Below are 20,000 nucleotides of genomic sequence, written 5' to 3' on the forward strand. Positions count from 1 at the left end.
CTTAGAACCTTCAGGACAAGAGACCAGGAAACCATGATGGTCCTCTGGAGGACACTTGTCCTAAGCCACTTTGACTATTGCTCTCAGCTATGGTCACCATCCAGTGTCAAGTTAATCACAGAACTTGAGGCGATCCAACGAAGCTACACGAAGAAGATAGCCTCTGTGCAGCATATAAGCTATTGGGAAAGACTCAAGAGATTGAGACTCTATTCCTTAGAGCGTAGGCGAGAAAGATATGCCATAATATACATCTGGAAGATCCTAGAAGGACTTGTCCCAAACTTTGGCATCGAGAGTTACACAAATGCCAGAACTGGGCGCCACTGCATAGTGCCAAGGACTCCAAATTTGCCATCAAGATGTAGGACAAGATACTGTGATAGCCTGGGCTTCCGAGGCCCACAGTTCTTCAATATCCTCCCGAAGAACCTAAGAGACCTGCATGGGGTGAATGCAGATGTCTTTAAAATGAAACTGGATCTCTTCTTGTCAGGTATCCCAGATGAACCAACTTCACGGCAGGAGGTGCAGATGAGGGCAGCTGCATCGAACTCTCTCGTGCACCAAATGGCAATTGCTAAAAAGCATTTGTGAAGTAAAATCATGTAGCAACACCAAATGGCGGTGCCCCAGCATGGCCACAGCTAGTGAGCTGAAACTAGACAAATAAATAAATATAAAAATATATATATTTATATTTTTGCGTGTCTTCCTTCAAGGCAGATAATATATCATGTTCTTCATTTTCAGCAGTTTCAAATGAAATATGTTTAATGACAATTAAGAAAACATGCACCTAGATCCATACTTAAGAGTTATGGTATGTTTTCTTTTATTTAGTGTTAATTTCGGTCGATAACCTTCCTCGAGTTGTCTAGTTAAGTCAAGTCGGTAATATTTCATCTCTCCATTAATCTCAGTTTCCCCAATGAGATCGTTTCCATTCATGTATACACGGGGATTTGCACCAGTTTTCATATCTGACCATTTTACTGTCTGCTTGGATGGGAAGATACTAGTTACATCATCAAATGAATAATAAGCATGGGCAGCCATCACAGAGATCTTTTAATGAGCTTTAGTCTTTTCGAACGTAATTGTCTTGGAAGGCACTTCTCATCAAGACTGTCCAAAGCACCACCAAGATCAAGCGACCATGGAACGCCTTATATATAATATAGATGCATATACATGTATATGAGTGGATGGCATATAGCTCATTCCTATGTGTCCGTGTATCTGTATGCATGTATGTATGTATGTATGTATCGATTACATATGTATGCGTGTATATGTGTGTAGATATCTGTACATGTTTGTGTGTATATGTACACATATAGATGCGTGTTGTTTCAGTGCATATGTGCGCGTAGGTATATATATAATATATATATATATATATATATAATATATATATATATATATATATATATATACACATATATATATATATATAGAGAGAGAGAGATGCATATAAGTATGTGTATGTGTGTATGTGTATCTATATTCGCAAAGGTGGGTATGTGCATCTATGTGTGTATATATATGTGCATGTGTTTATGCATGTGTGTATACTAGACGATAACAGTTCTTGGGATTTCTCAACCCAGAGTTCTGGTTGAAAAGGATGACACACTATAAGTCCGTCCGACGATTGTACTATCAAGTATGAAACTTAGTAGCTCACCTATAAATGCTGTGTAGGTGAGCTACTATCTTAAATCACACACACACACACACACATATATTAATATATATATATATTATATATATATAGATAAGAAATTGACCATTATAGCGTGCACAATTGATTCAATTACTATTTTAATTTTGGGCAGCTAATTAAGCGTTTTGCTTTTAAATCTGAAAAATTGGGGTGAGGGATGGAATCGAGAGTGAAAACAGAAATCCAATCGGAATTTCGTATCGATTTAGTTTTTTAAAAGTTGTTTCTACTTCTGTTAGCTTCATGAGATTTGATAAAAAATTGATTTGATTATTCTCGAGTTGATTTGATTATCAGTTTTTTTTTACACGTATTGATAAGTTTTCTAATTTTGTTTTTATTACCAGAAACAAATTCCCTATCCCCACCCTAACTTTAAAAAAAATAGAAGGAAAAGAAAATCGAAATTCATCGGGAATGGCTGTGTGGTAAGAAGCTTGCTTCCGGTATAGCGTTTGTCAGTTGGATTGCTGGTTTTGTTTGTTAACTACGTGTTTTTTTTTCTGCCTTGGTGATGCGACGTTTTCCCTCTAATTTAATGGGTGTGAGGATTTGAACTATTCTTCTTTAGAATTTGTGTTGTCTGAAGAAGAAATGGTGAAATGTTTTAACAAGATTGACGCAGCAATAGAAACAAAGAATTACGCTGCAGCGGCAAAAGGAAAAATTGAAGACATAAGCCCGGAAGAGCTGAGCAAGTTCAAAGAAATACTTAAAAGGGAGGAGAACGACGTGAAAGTGTTCCCCACCACCACCAAAGAAGTGTTAAAAGATAAGGAAAAGAGAACGATTGTTTACAGAACATACGCGGTGGCAACAAGAAAAATAGAAGTGGTGTCGGATGCACAAGTTGAAAAGGCCTTAAAGCCAGTCTGACAAGAGATATCCTACCTTGCCACGGCAAGAAAGTACGGAACGGTGGATGTGAAGTTTCGGGATATAGCTACCGCTAGATTGCACACAGCCACACTATTGAAAACGGACGAAGTGGTGCTTCTACCCGTATACCTTGGGAGACGTGCTTTCAGGGTTAGGGTAGAAGACATACCACCAGAAGTAAACTGCCCTTCTTCGGACTTTGTGTCGTCTAAGGAAGAAATGGTGAAGTGTATAAAGAAAATAGATGAAGCAATGGAAGCAAGAAATGATGCTGCATCAACAAAAGAAAAAAACAAAGATGGAGGATGTGAGCATGTTCAAGGGAATGCTTAAAAGGGAGGGGAAAGAAGTGAAAGTGTTCCTCCCACCAAGAAGTTTTAAAGGAAGTAGCAGAAAGAACAATAATTTACCAAACATACTCTGGCAGCAAGAAAGATCAAGATCATGTCAACGACTCAAATAGAAAAGGCACTGAGACCAATCTGGCAAAGGATTTCCTACCTTGCGAGAGGAAACAGTTTAGAACGGTGGAGGTACAGTTCAGAAAGGTAGCTACTGCCAGGCTGCACTCAGCAACACCGCTGAAAATGGATGAAGAGGTTCTTCTACCTATATACCTTGGGAGACGTGCTTCTAGGGTTAGGGCGGAAGAAATACCCCCAGAAGTGGATGTAGCCTGGCTGGTGGATGCCATACTGCTGGCATGGAGAAGGTGGTGGTCCTCCAGGCCACCAGAACACCCCTAGGAACTAGCAGGGACAAACCCTTGATATGGTGGTGCAAGTCGCGGAAGAAGATATAGAAAAGATAGTGGGGACCATCACAGTAGGAGAGACAATATTGAAAGTCAGAGTGGAAGGGAGGATTCCGCGGTATTATAAATGTGGCCTGAAAAGCTACATTAGAGCGGATTGTCCTCCACCAGTAGAAAAGGCCAAGGAGAGACAGGAGAGTGAGAAAGTGTTTGGTGCTCCACTGCTCATGGAGGAAAAGGAAAGTGATGTGGCACCACAGACGAAGACAAGTACCAGCGTTGAAGAAGAGGAGGCGAATACCAGCTGGGAAATGGCGGAAAAAAAGAGAAGGAAAAGGAGAAAGAGGACACACGTGGTAAAGGACGACCCCTAACCTACACCCCGCCCCCCCCCCACACCCATTCTACCCCAATCACTCCCTACAGACACCAGCCTCCCACACCCTGTCTGACATAAAAAGGAGTCTCAAACTTACCCACTTCCGCCCTGTAAGGAAAATATGTAATAATGTACAATGGACAAAATGAAGAACTGTACAATGAGGTAGACTCGTGGGACAGAGTGATTAAAGTGGATGTAACGGGAGTAAGGGGTCTGCCCGAGAACATTCACTGCACGTTGGAGGACCGGGAATACCTGTTTAGATTACATAATTATGTGGAAATTTTTTACTGCGAGTGATAGGTCAAAAGAATAGACATCAGCACAATGCCGGAACGAATAAAGTATTTTGATATTTTTAAAAATATATAACAGACATTATGAAAAAAAATGGTGTTTAACTGTTGCAAATAGTGGTGTAAATAATTGTGTTCCAAAAAAAAAAGTTGTATTAACGGATTCATTAAAGCCGCTCGGTGTGGGGCAGAACGGCTTCATTTCATCTTTCATTCATTCATATTTTTTTTGTCCTCACTAGTGCTCTCCCCTCAATGTAAGGCCTTCATGGCCAATTTCATAAAATAAAGGAGCTTGCTTCCCAACCACATGGGCAAGTGTCTTCTACTATAGCCTCGGGTCAACCAAAGCCTTGTGAGTGGATTTTGTAGACGGAAACTGAACGAAGCCCATTGTATATATATATATATATATATATATATATATATATATATATATTTATATATATATATTATATATATATATATATATATTTATATATATATATTATATATATATATTTATATATAAATGTGTGTGTGTGTGTGTGTGTGTGTGTGTGTGTATGTGTGTATGTGTGTGTTTGTCTATGTTTGTCCACCCACCATCGCTTGACAATCGATGTGTGCTTACGTCCCCGTAACTTAGCGGTTCGGCAAAAGCGAACGATAGGATAAGCAGTAGGCTTACAAAGAATAAGTCCTGGGGTCGATTTGTTCGACTAAAGGCGGTGCTCCAACATGGCCGCTGTCAAATAACAAACAAATAAAAGAATACATGATGAGAATTAAGGAGAGAATGGATAATTTTCACAGAAAGGAGGGATAATGTGTTGGTTGAAAACGACAAAAACAAAGAAAAAAAACGCAGTAAACTTTGCTTTACAATTGATAACACTGTAATGCAGCAAATGATTTCAAAAACTAGTCCAAATTAATATGTGTAGCCGTTGAATCTGCATCAAATCATACCACATTGTCTTAAACAAAAAGAAAGATGTACACATTGGGTAACGTAGTCCTATGCTGTAAAAAAAAAGAAAGTGGTGACGGTTGGAATAATTTATAATGAGACACAATACAATCGATAACATAGTTAATCAAAATTGATTCAAATAAAGCCAATCAACAAATATCTTTCTATATGCTTTTGTTCACAAACTTAATGTCGAAACTGTGCAAATATTTGTTAATTCGTATGAAAATAAACTAAGCAACAAAAGAAGAAAAAAAACATTCAGCTCTTAAAAGAATACATGAATTCGGCCCATTCATATATCTCTTCATTTCTTTAAAAATGCAGTGACTACTACCAGTCTGTATTTCAAGGTTCGTGAGAAGTGCAATTTTAAATGAAAAAACGTAAATCCAAAACAATGTTACTAAAACTCAATGACTGAAAAGCGAAGTTCGTACAGATTGTACCCACCCACAAAAACAACCGTATTCACATAATAAATCAAAACACTTAAGAAGCTCGCTTTGCAACCATGTGGTTTCAGGTTCAGTCCCACTGCATGACACCTTGGGCTGGTGTCTTCCACAATAGTCTAGGATCCACCATTGCCAAGTGAATTTACTAAACGGAAATTATGTGTACACAGGCACCAAACTAGTTAATAACCAACACACAAACTAGCAGGTAATATGGAGCTAAAACCTTTCGTTTTAAAATTACTACAAGATGGCTTGAGATAGGCTACATGTTGGCCGAAAATGACTTTAGTCCAACTAGAGATTTACAAATTTTTCCACACTATCACATGGAAATGTTTGATTTCACTGTAAAAACTACTGGAAATTGTTGTGGCATTTCCATGTGCTTTGTCAATCCAGATTTACTTCTACATACGAGGTGGTATCAAAAAGTTCCTGGACAAGTTCTGTAGCGTACCAACAGATGGTAGCATAGGATTGCGTTCACAGTGAGAGTTAGCAGTGACCTTCATGAGGCAGTATGCCGAGTGACACTGCTGTGTTTTTGTGATCATGTGTATGCTGTAGTCTGCTATTTAGCAATGGACAAGAACAAAGAGCCATTGTGAAATTTTGCATTAAACTTGGGAAGTCTATCACAGAGCCATTGAGCATGATTCGGCAAGCTTACGGCGACGAGGCAATGGGTCGTAAGCAATATTTCGAGTGACACGGGCGCTTCAAGACGATGAGCCATCTAGAAGAACTGCCATGAGCGTGATCCCCGGAAATATGGTATTGTGCGTCGAGTATTCGTCCCCCAAAGCCAAACCGTCGGATCTTTTCTGTTTGATAGACAGAATTTTCTAGTTAACTAAACAATTTGAAACTTCGTATACTGGTAGAATGTGTCAAAAGAAAACATTATTGTAAACAAAATTGAAAACAAAATTGTAATTCGTAACTTAAACGTAGTTTAATTTTACGAATTTTAACCAATGAAATCGCAGCATTCGAGCTCAAATTATTTACTGCATCTAAAAACTCACACGCACACGTCTTACTCATCCTTTCTCTCTTCTGTCTTCTGTCTTCTACATGTGCTAGAAATAACAGCTATATCCCTTAAATCGATGAATTTCGTCTCCCAATAAAAATATTAACGATATTTTTTTAATATTTTCTTTATTTTTTTTTACCGAAAAGGCTTCTCCCATGGTTTTGAAGGGCCAGAAACAACAAAAACAAAACAATAATATGCCTAAATCGGTCTCGAGTTTGCGTGTGGAGTGTGAGTAGTATTGTAAAAAATTGCGAAATATTTTTTCATAAAAGGATGCCCCCAGCTTGTCGGAAGCTGTGATATAAATTGGGGAAAAAATCCTCGACACCAGTGCGTAATTGGTACTTAATTTATCGACCCCGAAACGATGAAACATTGACCCCCCTCTCTTCTGGTTTATTTACCTTTTGTGCAAATTTGTTGCGGCAAGTGGCAAAACACGAACGTGTAATGTATGCTTGTGTGCGTATGTGTGTGTATGTATATGTCCGTTTGTATGTGTGTGTACGCTTATATATTAATTACTATGTGCTTGTGCAAATGTGTGTGTGTGTGTGTGTGTCGTGTGTGTCGTGCGTCTGCTATATTTCTTTATCGATATCGATAACGCAGCAATGCTGGGATTTCATTGGTTAAAATTCGTAAAAATTAAACTACGTTTAAGTTACGAATTACAATTTTGTTTTCAATTTTGTTTACAAAAATGTTTTCTTTTGACACATTCTACCAGTATACGAAGTTTCAAATTTTTTAGTTAACTAGAAAATTCCGTCTATCAAACAGAAAAGATCCAAACCGTCAACTGAGAGTTCTACTGTGACGTTTTGAAGTGTCTGAGGGAGGACACACACACACACACACACACACACACACACACATACATATATATATATATATATATATATATATATATATATATATATATATATATATATTATATATATATATATATATATATATATATATATACACACACACACATACACACATATATATAAGGTTGGCCAAAAGTCACCTGACAGTAAATAAAAAACCCCATCAAATTCCAAGATTAGAAAAAAGAAATTAATTTATAAGGGACTTTGCTAATAAATAGACACGTGTTGGAAAAGAAACGGTGATTTAACTCATAGCATTCAATTATTAAACATTCGTAACTGGAATGAATAAATAAATTTGATTATCAAGTATGTATGGAATTTTGATTTACTGTCGGATGACTTTTGGCCAACCCTGTATATTAGTTTTTTTTACTGGTTATTGGACTGCATCCACGCTAAGGTACCGCCATCAAAAGGTTCAATCGCGTATATTGATCCAAGTAATTATTTCTAAATTTGGTACTATTTTATCAATAGGTATTTGCCGAACAGCTATGTTACGCTACAAGTGATAAACACTCGTTTCCGATTGACTTTCAAACTGTTTCATAACATTACTGGCTGCAGACCCAGTGCCCTTTCTACAAAAAGTCCTCTGTTCATCGTTGAGTCTCCATATCACCTCCAGTTAGTGATATTAGGTATTTTTTCTCTTCTTTGTACCAAGACCGTGGAGAACATTAGCCATTAATGCAACAATGTATAAATTCAGGAATATCTGCCAAGTAAAAATTGTTGGAATACCTATTGCCACTGTTATAAACCAAATAAAAATCAGTTAGTTCTGAATCTGGTAGGCATTCTAGCGTTTCTCCACTCGGTCGCTTTTAATTTACCTTGTCCTACATATATTTATTTGTCCCAGTTTATTGTATTGTATAATGTAGTAAAGAAAAGACAATCAAACAAACCAGAGTTTCAGAAAGTCAACTTGTCAGTTAAACCTCTGAAACTATCTCTTTTGGAACAATAAGGAGCTAAAACATTGTTGTAGATGAACAATGGAACAGTTTCCCCTTTTAACATTGTTTGTACGTTCCAAAAAAATGCACTAAAGATAACATACTAATTCAATTTATAAAGTCATGTTTTTATTTACGTTTGTGGTAATTCTCAATCATTTTATGACGTTATTGAGAATCAAATACAAATATGGTCTTTTATTAAATTATCTAAAAGGCACTTGACAATCCGCTCCAAAATAAAACTTCGTAATTTTTACGTTTATTTAAACCTGTTCAATTTTCAATACAGTATAATAAATTCATTGAAAAGAATTACTAATTATTCAACCTCGTTTGTTTCACGAACGTTACCCAATATATAATCTGAAGTCTCCCAGTATACAGTTTCTGTTTATTGTTTGCTTAATGTAGAAGACAACACTTAAAATATAAAACAATGGAAAGTAAAGAACGAAATGCTATTTAATAGATAATAAATTTACATTTCTAATGCAGAGGCTGTTCGACCTTAATACATTTAAAGCTTCCAAAAGTAACTCCACGGTTTCGATATATTGGAGTGCAAAATGGTTCCTAGAGGAACACTTATTGCCCCAGAAGAGATAGCTTCAGAGGCTTAAGGTTGAAAAAAGAAAAAGGAAAGAGAAAACGGTTGAAAGTAAATTTAACGCAGAACACAATTCTTTTTTGTCATCATTTGATTCCATTTGGTTTCCATTGAATCAGGGATTGAAATTATCATGCGATTCATTAGGGTACGTCATTATGAATGCAACTTCAGCACGACCTACAATTAAAAAAAATTGCAAATCCGAAATCACCGGTTCATCAGTTTCCTAAAACAATGTGACGAGCTTCCACACAGTTTCCGTCGACCAATTCCACAGAAAATTGGTCGACCTGAAGCTACACTAGAAGTCATTCCCAATGTGGCATTCAGTAGAATCGAATCTGAGCAGATACCTCAGTTGTTCCATCTAAATTTCTTTCTTTAATAAAGAAATTCCTACGTTATCGGGGAAAAAAGATAATTTTTAATATGCTTTACCTGCTAATCGACACCCAACCAACACGTGGAACCGAGAACGAGTTGGGTGGGAGGCCTCAATATGATTAGTCGACCTGCTAGAAATAACAGCAAAAATCTCACTGTTCACACACCGCAGACGTTTTATTAAGTAGAAGATACACTGAACAATATAGTCCAATATATTCCAAAAATATCGAGATTAGGATATTTTAAAAAATTGTTCAAACTTTATTTCTTTAATTACTTCCTACCCTGCTTTCAGAATAATAGCACCTGCCTGGAATTAAAAAGGGTAGCTCTTATTTCAGTGGTTCTCTAACTGACGTTACCAGTTCCTGCTGGAAAATTAAGGAAATCTTTTGACCACCTATCTTCATAGATAGGAAAATAAAATTTGTTTACGATTAAAGTCTACCAAACAATGTAAACAAGTGAAGCAGTCAAACCATTCAAATCACTACCCCACCCAAATTTTAACCCGTGATTTGGAAGGTTTAGCTGCTTCATTTCAATGAAATGATAGAATGTCACTGGAGAGGTTTAACTGTGTTACTTGTTTAAATTTTTTCAGGCGGTAAAATATGATTGGAAAGGTTTAATTGCTTTACATTTTACCATCAGAAATTTAAACGTATGACACAGTTAAACCTTCCCAGTGACATTTTACCAGCTCAAAAACTTTTAACCTATCATACAGTTAATCCTCTCAGATCACATTTTACCACCTGAGAAAGAAAAATTAGAAATAAGGGCAAAAACATTAATAATACATTGCTACACTTGCCACCATCAAAGAAAACATGGTATGGTTATGGCTGGAATGTTTTTGATCTCGAGTTCACTCGTTCAAGCTTGAGCTAAGTAGAACCAGTGAAATAATTTTAAAATATTTTCAATTAAAATGTTAAACTATTGAATATTTTTAATTAACATTATAGTAAAACTCACAACAATGAAACCATTTAATACTTTAGCTTATTTTTATTTTCAGCCATCACTATTATTCAAAGCTTCAAAATCCAATTCAAAGGATGTAACATCCAAAATGGCCGTTGCGTTTGTAGCAAAGTCTCTGATAACATCAACCCATTTACGTATAGCAATCGTGCTAAATGTGAACGGGATTTAAAAGGTAAGAATTATTGTTAATTTCAGTTTCTCCTCATCGCTCAAAAACAAGGTTTCAAAAGAGATTTTAAAAATGTATAAAGGATAAATTGTTTGCGAAAACGCAATGGAATCGAACACAGAATCGCATGAGTACGAAACAAACTAACTATGCCTGCTTCAAAATTACTTTTTTTTTAAATTTTCTTTCTTAGAACCTAGGGTATATTAAGGCAGCACCTTTAACACGTTCTAAATAAATCTAGCCATAGAAGCTGTTCGGGAAATAAGCAGAGAGTTAAGAGTGATAAAAGCTTTGCTTCAGCGCAGTTATGTCTTCTATTTAATTCCAAAAGATTGATTACTAAACCTAAAATGAAAAGGTAGACTAGCCAACTCCTCACCAAGCAGTGCCAGATTAGTCGCTAACGATTTAGCCATCGTGAACGACCTGATACATGATTTTATTTCTCTCTCTCTATTATATATATATATATATATATATATATATATATATATATATAGGTAGATAGAAAATTCCTGACCCTCCTACATAATCACTCAAGTATATAAAGTATTATCACCCGCAAGAACCAACAGGAAACTGAATCAGGTTGCAATTGTCACAATGCGGAATCCTGTCCGCTGGACCAGCAGTGTATGACGAAGTTCATTATATATGGAGCAGAGGTCTCGGCAACCCTTAATAGCAGTGACACAACCGATAAAAGAACATACGTCGGATTATGTGAAAGAATTTTTTTTTTAAATACCCCCGCCAACCACATGGCATCATTCCGCCACAGAAAAGCAAAACCACAAAGTTGGCGAGCCACATTTGCGCCATGAAAGAGAAAAATGTACCATATGTGACCAAATGGAGAATAATAGAAATGTCTAAACCATATATGAATGGATCAGATAGATGTATGCTTTGCTCGGCCAAAAGGGCGCAGATTTTATTTAGATTCGAGATTCCAAGCTCGATATTGAACATGTCTGCAGATGTCTGACCAGTAAGGGGAAGCGGCTGACCTCCCCTGTTCGAAGGTTATATTGGACACAGGTTCGTTTGTCATGTAACTAGCTAGAGGCGATAGCCTCTTGGGGCTAATCAACGGCAGCTTTCGTCCTATATTTATGGACTGCGATATTAGCTTGGCGATAACTATTAATATCCAGTACCGCTGCCGTAGTCTTCTTTACAGGGACTTAGAAATAATATTTCTATTCCTGCATAGAATGTTAGCTAGAAAATCTAATAGACAAATTATGTAGTCAGCTATTTTCAGTGTCCAACCAGACACGCAGGAACAAAAGGTAACAGTCTTTCATTTTCACCAAAAGAAAGCAGCTTACAATCCAACATTAACTAGATACAGACTGAAACTATATTTGAACATCGATTATTATTACTCTAAAGCACTGTTTCGCATAGCAATGAGCCAAGTTCAGTAGATAGTAAGGATTGAAAAAAAGACATTGCCATACTTTACCATAAAATGAAGAGTGCTCGAAATTTTTGAACTTGTCCAACATTATACAGGAAAAAAAGTGGAAGCAAATTATTTCAAGAGGAGAAATATTTTCATTCATTTTGGCAGGAAGGTTGTGTCTGGGGAGAGTCATTTCCTTTTTGTGCCTTATAATTTTACACACGCACCGGTAAAATTTCCACTTATTCCTTATATTTATTTTCCTAAAATTTTCGTTGCGTCTTGCAGCCTTTTCAATAGTATTGACTCTGTTCGATTGTTGTTGACACAGTGTTTCGGCTGATATACCTTCCAGCCTTCATCAGGTGTCTTGGGGAAATTTTGAAACTGGGTTCTCATTCCTAAAGCATTTTTCGATATTATTATTATTATTAGGAAAGACTTCCTACCGTCCTCACCCCCACCACCACCCATTTTCTCGCAAAGCATTATTAAAAAAAAATTTTTGCCAAAACCCCACCTTTTCGGATACGGAGATTCCGGAAAATTGCCAAAAATCGGAATTTTGAAATTTTTTACACTCCTTACTCCTTCCCGCCACAATTTCTTCATTTTTCACTTTTTCCGTAACCCTAACCCTAAAATCCCAACCTTAACCCTAACCGTAACCCTAAAAGCTTAATTTAGGGTGGGGTGGGATTTAATTATATTTCTATTCCTGCATAGAATGTTATCTAGAAAATCTAATGGACAATTTATGTAGTCAGGCACAAGTGATTTAGCCATGTGATTCACTCAGACCAGTGACTTTTTCTGCATCTGCCAAAACATCAAACATGACAACATCGATACTAGACATTCACTGGTACCAAAAAGCCGAAATATTAGGGACATTAGGTAACATATCCTAAACATACACCTCACACAAAATGAAAAATAGAAGACAGTAACCGATTGATAATGATTAATTCTTTCACATTGCTGCTTAAAATTAAAGCCAATGACACCAAAGAAAAGACAGTGTAACATCAACAAATTTCTAAGCCGACCTCGGTGTGTATTCACTAAAAAAATATTTAGTATATTTTTAAGCATACTCACGAATAATCATGATTTTTCTATTTGTCCAAAACAAAAAACGAATCTAGCACTTTATCAAATGCATTCATGTAAGTGACAAAATAGACAAGAAGTACTTAACAGAAAAGAAAGGCATCAACATACGTTAATTAAACGAACAAACAATGCATTGGATTGAATTATAGTTTCCAGTATTTGGAAGTAAATTTTAACAACGCATTTCAAACTTCAGATGTTTTAAAATTGAAACGAATGCTTTTGAAAGAGCCTCGTCTGTCACTCATATTTAAGCAGCACATCATAGTTTAATATCAAAATTTCACTTCCCTAAAATGGATGTGTATATTTGACATGTTGATGTTGTGGGAGTTTAAGAATGGAAAAAATGCTACAGAAACAGCTGAGAAAATATGCAGTTTTAATGGCCAAAGGTGTCATTGCTGACCGTCAAGTTTGAAATTGGTTTTCAAAGTTTCATTCCGGATATTTGTCACCGAGAGATCAAATCGGACCAGGACGATCATCGATGAGGATGCTTTAAGAGAATTATTGAAATTCACTCCTCAGAAAAGTACTCAGGAATTAGCAATTAACTAAAACACATCTTAATCCACTATCTGCTGCCACTTGGAAATAGAAGTCAGCAAGCTGGGTGCTTGGGTTCCCTATACTTGTAAGAATAGGGAAGATCGCTTGTCCATAGCGATAAATCTTATTTCAAGACAGAGAAATGACCCGTTTCTCAATAATATTGCAGGAGGTGAAAAATGGATCTTTTATGACTACGTTCAATGCGAAAGGTATTGAAGTTTGATAAGGATAAATCTCTACAACATACCTCAAAAACTGACTTCCATGGAAGGAAGATTATACTGTGTGCATGGTGGGATCACTGCAGCATTATTCATTTTGAGTTTTGAAGCCACAATCAAACACTAAATGTCAACATACTCTCAACAACTACAACGTGTGCATGAAAATCTTTCAAGAAAACGCCCTGCATTCGTCAATAGGAGAAGCATTGTGTTTCACCATGATAACGCAAGACTACTGTCAGCCAGAATTATGCAGGGTCCATCATTGTCACCAAACCTTGCACCAACTAATTTCCATCTTTTTCGATCTCAACAAAATGTTCTGATAAAAATATTTTCTCAAGTCTATCACGTGAAAACGTTTGTGAAAAAGTTTCATGTCGAAGCTAGCTGAATTTTGCGTGAGGATAATCAAGAAGCTACCTAAGTGATCACTCAAAATAATGGTAACTATACTGATAATTGAAAATATTTCTTTGTAAAATTTTTTCATGAGTAAAAGTGTTTAGCAAGACCGGAAATTATGACTCAACCCAATAGATCAACTGTACGCTATTGTGGTTCATACTGTTTTTAGCAAATTCCACTCTTGACAATACAAAATCTGCTCAAAAATTTGCAACACAACCAGATCGACCCGTTAATTACGTACGTGATTGTAAAGCGTAGCTAAACCGACGGAAATTCTAACAGAAAAGAAGCTAGGACAACTGAGGCTTAGAGTAAATGTCATGTCGTAACAGTATCAACTTAGTGACAAACATTTTAATATAGCTGAAAAATATAGAGAAACCCCTGCTACTTCGAGATGGCAAATATTTAAGACAAAATTTAGAAGCCTTACGAATACAACATATACTTAACCCAATCATTTCTACGATACCTTTTTTTTCAAATTCCACTCTTGAATGACAAACATTTTAATATAGCAGAGGTAACTAATGAAGCTCGTCGTGAGGGCACCTGGTTGCTCCAGCGAATCACCTTGCCACACCCACGGCAGCGCTACAAGCGGGCAGGCGTGCCTCAAAAGTCACTAGAGAGGTTTCTCAGCACTCCAAGACTTTCTACTAATTCGAGTAAAATAATACTGTAACAATTTATTATTGAGTTTCTATTGATTAAATAAAAAACGATTTTTCAAGGTTGTAACTAAGAAACGGATGCAAAGCAGTAATTAATATGAAAAAAAAAAATTACCTTTCTCTTGTTCATAAAGGAACATTTAAAACGTAGCAGCATAAGTTTTGAAAGTTGAAGAACAGAATATAGAAAAACGTCTGATACGTCGTGATGGCAAATTTTTAAACTTTTGAAGCCCCACGAATACAGCATAAAATATTTGACTTCATTTATTTTTGACAACAGTGTTAGTGTTATACTGTTAGAGAAATTTAGTATTTGGGGGCGAAATTATTGCCAACGAAAGTATAAATAAACACTGCGAGATTCTTGGCTATTTTCGGTGTCCGAACAGACATATGGGAGACAAAACTAGCAATATTTGAAAATAGATTAGGGAGACGATTCGCTCGTCACACTTAGCTAAACCTAATCATTAAGCGGGCCCTGGCTCAGATTGATATCCCCTCAGTTCTGGAGCCGTTGGGGTCAGCCATGTCCTTTACTGCCGCAGGTAACTCATTTGAGACATCACAGTCTTCGACTCCTTTGCTCCCTCCCACATCCTGGATGCTGCAGTTAATTGGAAGGTTACTGCTTTCGTAAACGAACGGAAGAAAACCCTGAAGTATCGCGACCTGATAGCGAACTATTTTTGGATCTTTTCCTTTTGAAGGCCAGAATTCAACACAATTTCTAGTTAACTAAACACTTTAAAACTTCGTATACTGGTAGAATATGTCAAAAGAAAACATTATTTTCACTTGGCTTTCTTGATAAATTTGTAATTCGTTTGTTTAACGTACTTTAATTTTTCGAATTTTAACCAATCCTAGCTCTCTTTTGAGCTAAAATCATTTGCTGCGTCTAAAACTGAGACAACATCCTGTAACTAACCCTCCACCCCCAACCCTAAATTTTTTTTTCTTAATTGTTAAATTAATTTGTTACGCGTGTAAAAAAAAAAACTAAAGCAATGGAAAATAATTCAAACAATTAACATACAAAATAATTCTATAATTTTATACACACGCTTTCCGTACGTATACGGAAAGCGTGTGTTACGGAAAGCGTGTGTATAAAAATTATAGAATTATTTTGTATGTTAATTGTTTAAATTATTTTCCATTGCTTTAGTTTTTTTTACACTCGTAACAATTAAATTAATTTAACAATTCAGAAAAAAATTTAGGGATAGGGTTAGTTACAGGATGTTGTCTCAGTTTTAGACGCAGCAAATGATTTTAGCTCAAAAGAGAGCATAGGATTGGTTAAAATTAGAAAAATTAAACTACGTTAAACAAACGAATTACAAATTTATCAAGAAAGCCAAGTGAAAATGTTTTCTTTTGACACATTCTACCAGTATACGAAGTTTTAAAGTGTTTAGTTAACTAGAAATTGTGTTGAAATCTGGCCTTCAAAAGAAAAAGATCCCTATTTTTTCCAACCTGTAGCGTTTGAGACGTTCAGAGGGTGTTAGGGTTTTAGGGTTACGGTTGTAGAAAAAGTGAAAAATGAAGAAATTGTGGTGGGAAGGAGTAAGGGGGTGTAAAAAGATGTCAAAATTTCGATTTTTGGCAATTTTCCGGAATCTCCGTATCCAAAAAGGAAACCATTCTTTTCTTCTGAATGGTGGTGTGGAGTTGCTCAAGCACAATAGTTCCAGCTTCTTGGTACCACACAGATTGTCAAGTGGTACTCAGAGCCCAGTCGGATGGAATTTACATACTTGTTAAACAAAGGAGCCGGAAGTGACATCAGCTGAATAATGCAAATTTACTTTTATGGGTGTAAAGACACTGAAGATATTCGACCTGCTAGAAATAGCAGTCAAATCTCTTTCAAACTACAGTGTCATCTTAAAAAGGAGGACACAATGAATAGTGTTGTCTAATATACACTTTGCTCCAAAAATAAAAGAAAATGAACAGATGTAATAGCTCATGTAGTTATACATAATCTTAATAAAAAGAGTCGGTTATCAGAATTCTTTGGTCATAACGCCTGCTCGATCAGCTTTCATTTGGTACTAAGCACTATATCAAAGAAGACTTCACAAAATGAGAAATTTGGTACAAGGCTGGCAGTTTTGAGGGTAGGGGACAAATCGATTGCATTGGTCCAGTACTTGATTACTAACGACACTTGAAGAGTAAAAGGTTAAGTTGACTTAGGCCGGATTTGCACTCTGAACGAAAAGAGCCTGAGAAATACCGCTAACATTTTTGTCTGATGCACTAAAAATTCTTCTACAGATAAGCAAATTGAACTTTAAAAAACAAATATAAAATGAAAGAAAGTAAGCTTCTAACTTGTTACCTAAAATGCAAACGTACATTGCGCAAATAGAGAAGAAAAAACAGTAATCAACGATTTCCTCATGAACGGAATCAAAATCAATGCTTTCTAAGGATTTTATTGATGAAAACATGTCTAAGAATATTCAATATTTCCCCATGTTGCAGCATAAAATGTATTGCACTTGTAGGAATTTGAACCCCAACAACAAAATTATCAGTTCATGATCACAAGTAAGCTACAACACTGATATGCAATGTTCATTGTGATAGCCCTTCATCTATGGACGATATTACCTGGATAGCAGTCTAGTAGATCTTTACTCTTTGATGCGAATCTGCTCCACCCACAACATACTGAACATCAGAAATGTCCCCACTGTTTAATTCTTGGTTTAATGTTGCTTTTGTTGTTCCGCTGAGAAATATTCTTTTTTCCTTTGAATATAAAATTATCATCAAGATTTGTTTCTGTCACTGAGGCAATCTTGCACAGCACACCAGGTAAGACAATTATATTAGTAATACATCTGCCAAGGGTTTCCATGGATGGCAGATGTATACATGGCTCATTTTGTTGTAACTATAGACTGAATTTGGTGAAAGTAAGGATTGCTGCAATTTGAAACAATATAGCTGGTTCCAATAATCTGTTGGAAAAACTTTTGGAATATCAACAAAATCTTCATTGAGTAGTCTAGAAGTAGGCTAAAATTGTGCCTTGGGACTGAGATAAATCTTTAGTCATTGAAGAAAGTATGAGAATGAACTATATTGCACGGTGGTACCTACTTACAACTAAGTAGACTGGACTGTTGACAGATAAGTGAATTCTTCATGGACACAGTACAGTGAACTATAACACACTGTGGAGACTACATTCAACTAGGTAGACTGGACTTTGGACACTTAAATGTGTTGGTCATAGAAACGCTACAGGGAAGTATACCACACTGTAGTACCTACTTATAGCTAAGTAGACTGGACTGTTGACAATTGTGTGTGTTGGTCATGGACAACATAGTATAGAGAATTATATTACACTGTGGTACCTACTTACAGCCAGGTAAGCTGAACTGTTCACATGTGTGTTTTTCATGGACACAGTACATTGAACTATACCACACCGTGGTATCGTTTTACAGCTAGGTAGACTGGAGTGTAGACAGTTAAGTGTCTTGGTCATAGATATAGTACAGTGAAGTATACCACACTGTGATACCTATTTACAGCCAGCTACACTGGACTGTTGACAGTTAAGTGCATTGGTCACAGGCTCAGTATAGTTAACTATATCACACTGTGGCATCTACTTACAGCTAAGTTGACTGGATTCTTGACATCTAAATGTGTTGGTCATGGATACAGTACTGTAAACTATACCACATTCTGGTTCCTACTTAGAACTAAGTAGACTTAACTTTTAACATTTAAGTGTGTTCATCATGGATGCAATTGAATGAACTATACCACACTGTGGTAGCTATTTCCAGCTAGGAAGACTGGACTGTTTATAGTTAAGTGTGTTGGTCATGGATACAGTACAGTGAACTATACCACACAGTGGTGCCTACTTTCCACTAAGTAGACTAAACTGTGGAAAGTTAAGTGTGTTGGTCATGGATACTGTACAGTGAACAATACCACACTGTGGTACCTACTCGCAGATAGGTAGACTGGACTGTTGACAGTTAAGCATGTTGGTAATGGACACAGTACAGTGAACTATACCACACGGTGGTACCTACTTTCCACTAAGTAGACTGGACTGTGGAAAGTTAAATGTGATGGTCATGGACACTGTACAGTGAACAATACCAGACTGGTACCTACTTACAGCAAGGTAGAGTGGATTGTAGACAGTTAAGTGTGTTTGTCATTCTTGGCATATTAAACAAAAGGGTATTTTAATCAACAGAATATTGAAATAAAAACTGTTTTAGTTACAGAAATGCAATTTGTCTAAGTTAACAAATGAAGTTTTAAACTTCTACGTATCTCATTTTTGTCTTTCATTTTCAGGTGAAGACTGGTTGTGTCCAAAAGGAAGATGTAAACATGGTGGAAGATGTTGTCAAATAAAACGTCCAGGTGGAAGACGAACATTTAAATGTGAATGCATTGCTACTGGTTATTATGGGAAAAGATGTGAAAGAAGTAAGCCAAATGATAAAATTATTCCCTTGCTTTGCCTGTAGCCTTTTTTTTTTTTTTTATTTCTGCTAACTTTGATATAAACTACCTTTTCTTAATAGGAATTATATTGTTTTTTTTTTCACGAGAGAGAGAGAGAGATGTAGTTCCTTTTCTTTAAATCAAGTGCTGATATCACTCGAATACTAATATTTAGTAGGGCTATGTTAACAGTATTATAAGTATTCAAGAAAAATCGATGCACTGTGGCCCCTACATTTATAACACATATAGATTAGCATTGAGAATCCCTATACATGTATTCCTCCAAAAACTGCCTGGTGTACCCAGACTTTAAAGCTGGGTATATTTATCAACTCTGAAGAAAAGTTGATAAACAACGGAGAGCAGAAAACTATAGATGTTTTAAGTAGCATATTCACATCAAGTGGATAGATTTGTAAGTTGATCAGCTAACAATATCATTAGAGTGTTGGATAAAATCTGTGTTCTAATTTCAAATCCTAACAAGATCAATTTTTCCTTTCATCTTTTCAGGGACAAAAATCCCAGTGCTCTCTCTCTCTCTCTCTCTCTCTCTCTCTCTCAGTTATAGCCTGGGTGTTTTATTAG

The 20,000-nt window shown here is 36.2% G+C and overlaps 1 long non-coding RNA gene across 1 annotated transcript in view; it reads left to right on the forward strand.

The window, feature by feature from the left end:
• Positions 1–10,341: 10,341 nt before the first annotated feature.
• The window catches only part of LOC115222573, an 18,596-nt gene continuing 8,937 nt past the window's right edge, over positions 10,342–20,000 (forward strand). Inside the window, exons 1-2 of the long non-coding RNA XR_003882734.2 lie at positions 10,342–10,506; positions 19,257–19,391. This is a non-coding gene — a long non-coding RNA (uncharacterized LOC115222573). The remainder of the gene's footprint in view (positions 10,507–19,256; positions 19,392–20,000) is intronic.

This window comes from Octopus sinensis, linkage group LG20 (assembly GCF_006345805.1).
Source record: "Octopus sinensis linkage group LG20, ASM634580v1, whole genome shotgun sequence".
Classification (NCBI taxonomy): domain Eukaryota; kingdom Metazoa; phylum Mollusca; class Cephalopoda; order Octopoda; family Octopodidae; genus Octopus; species Octopus sinensis.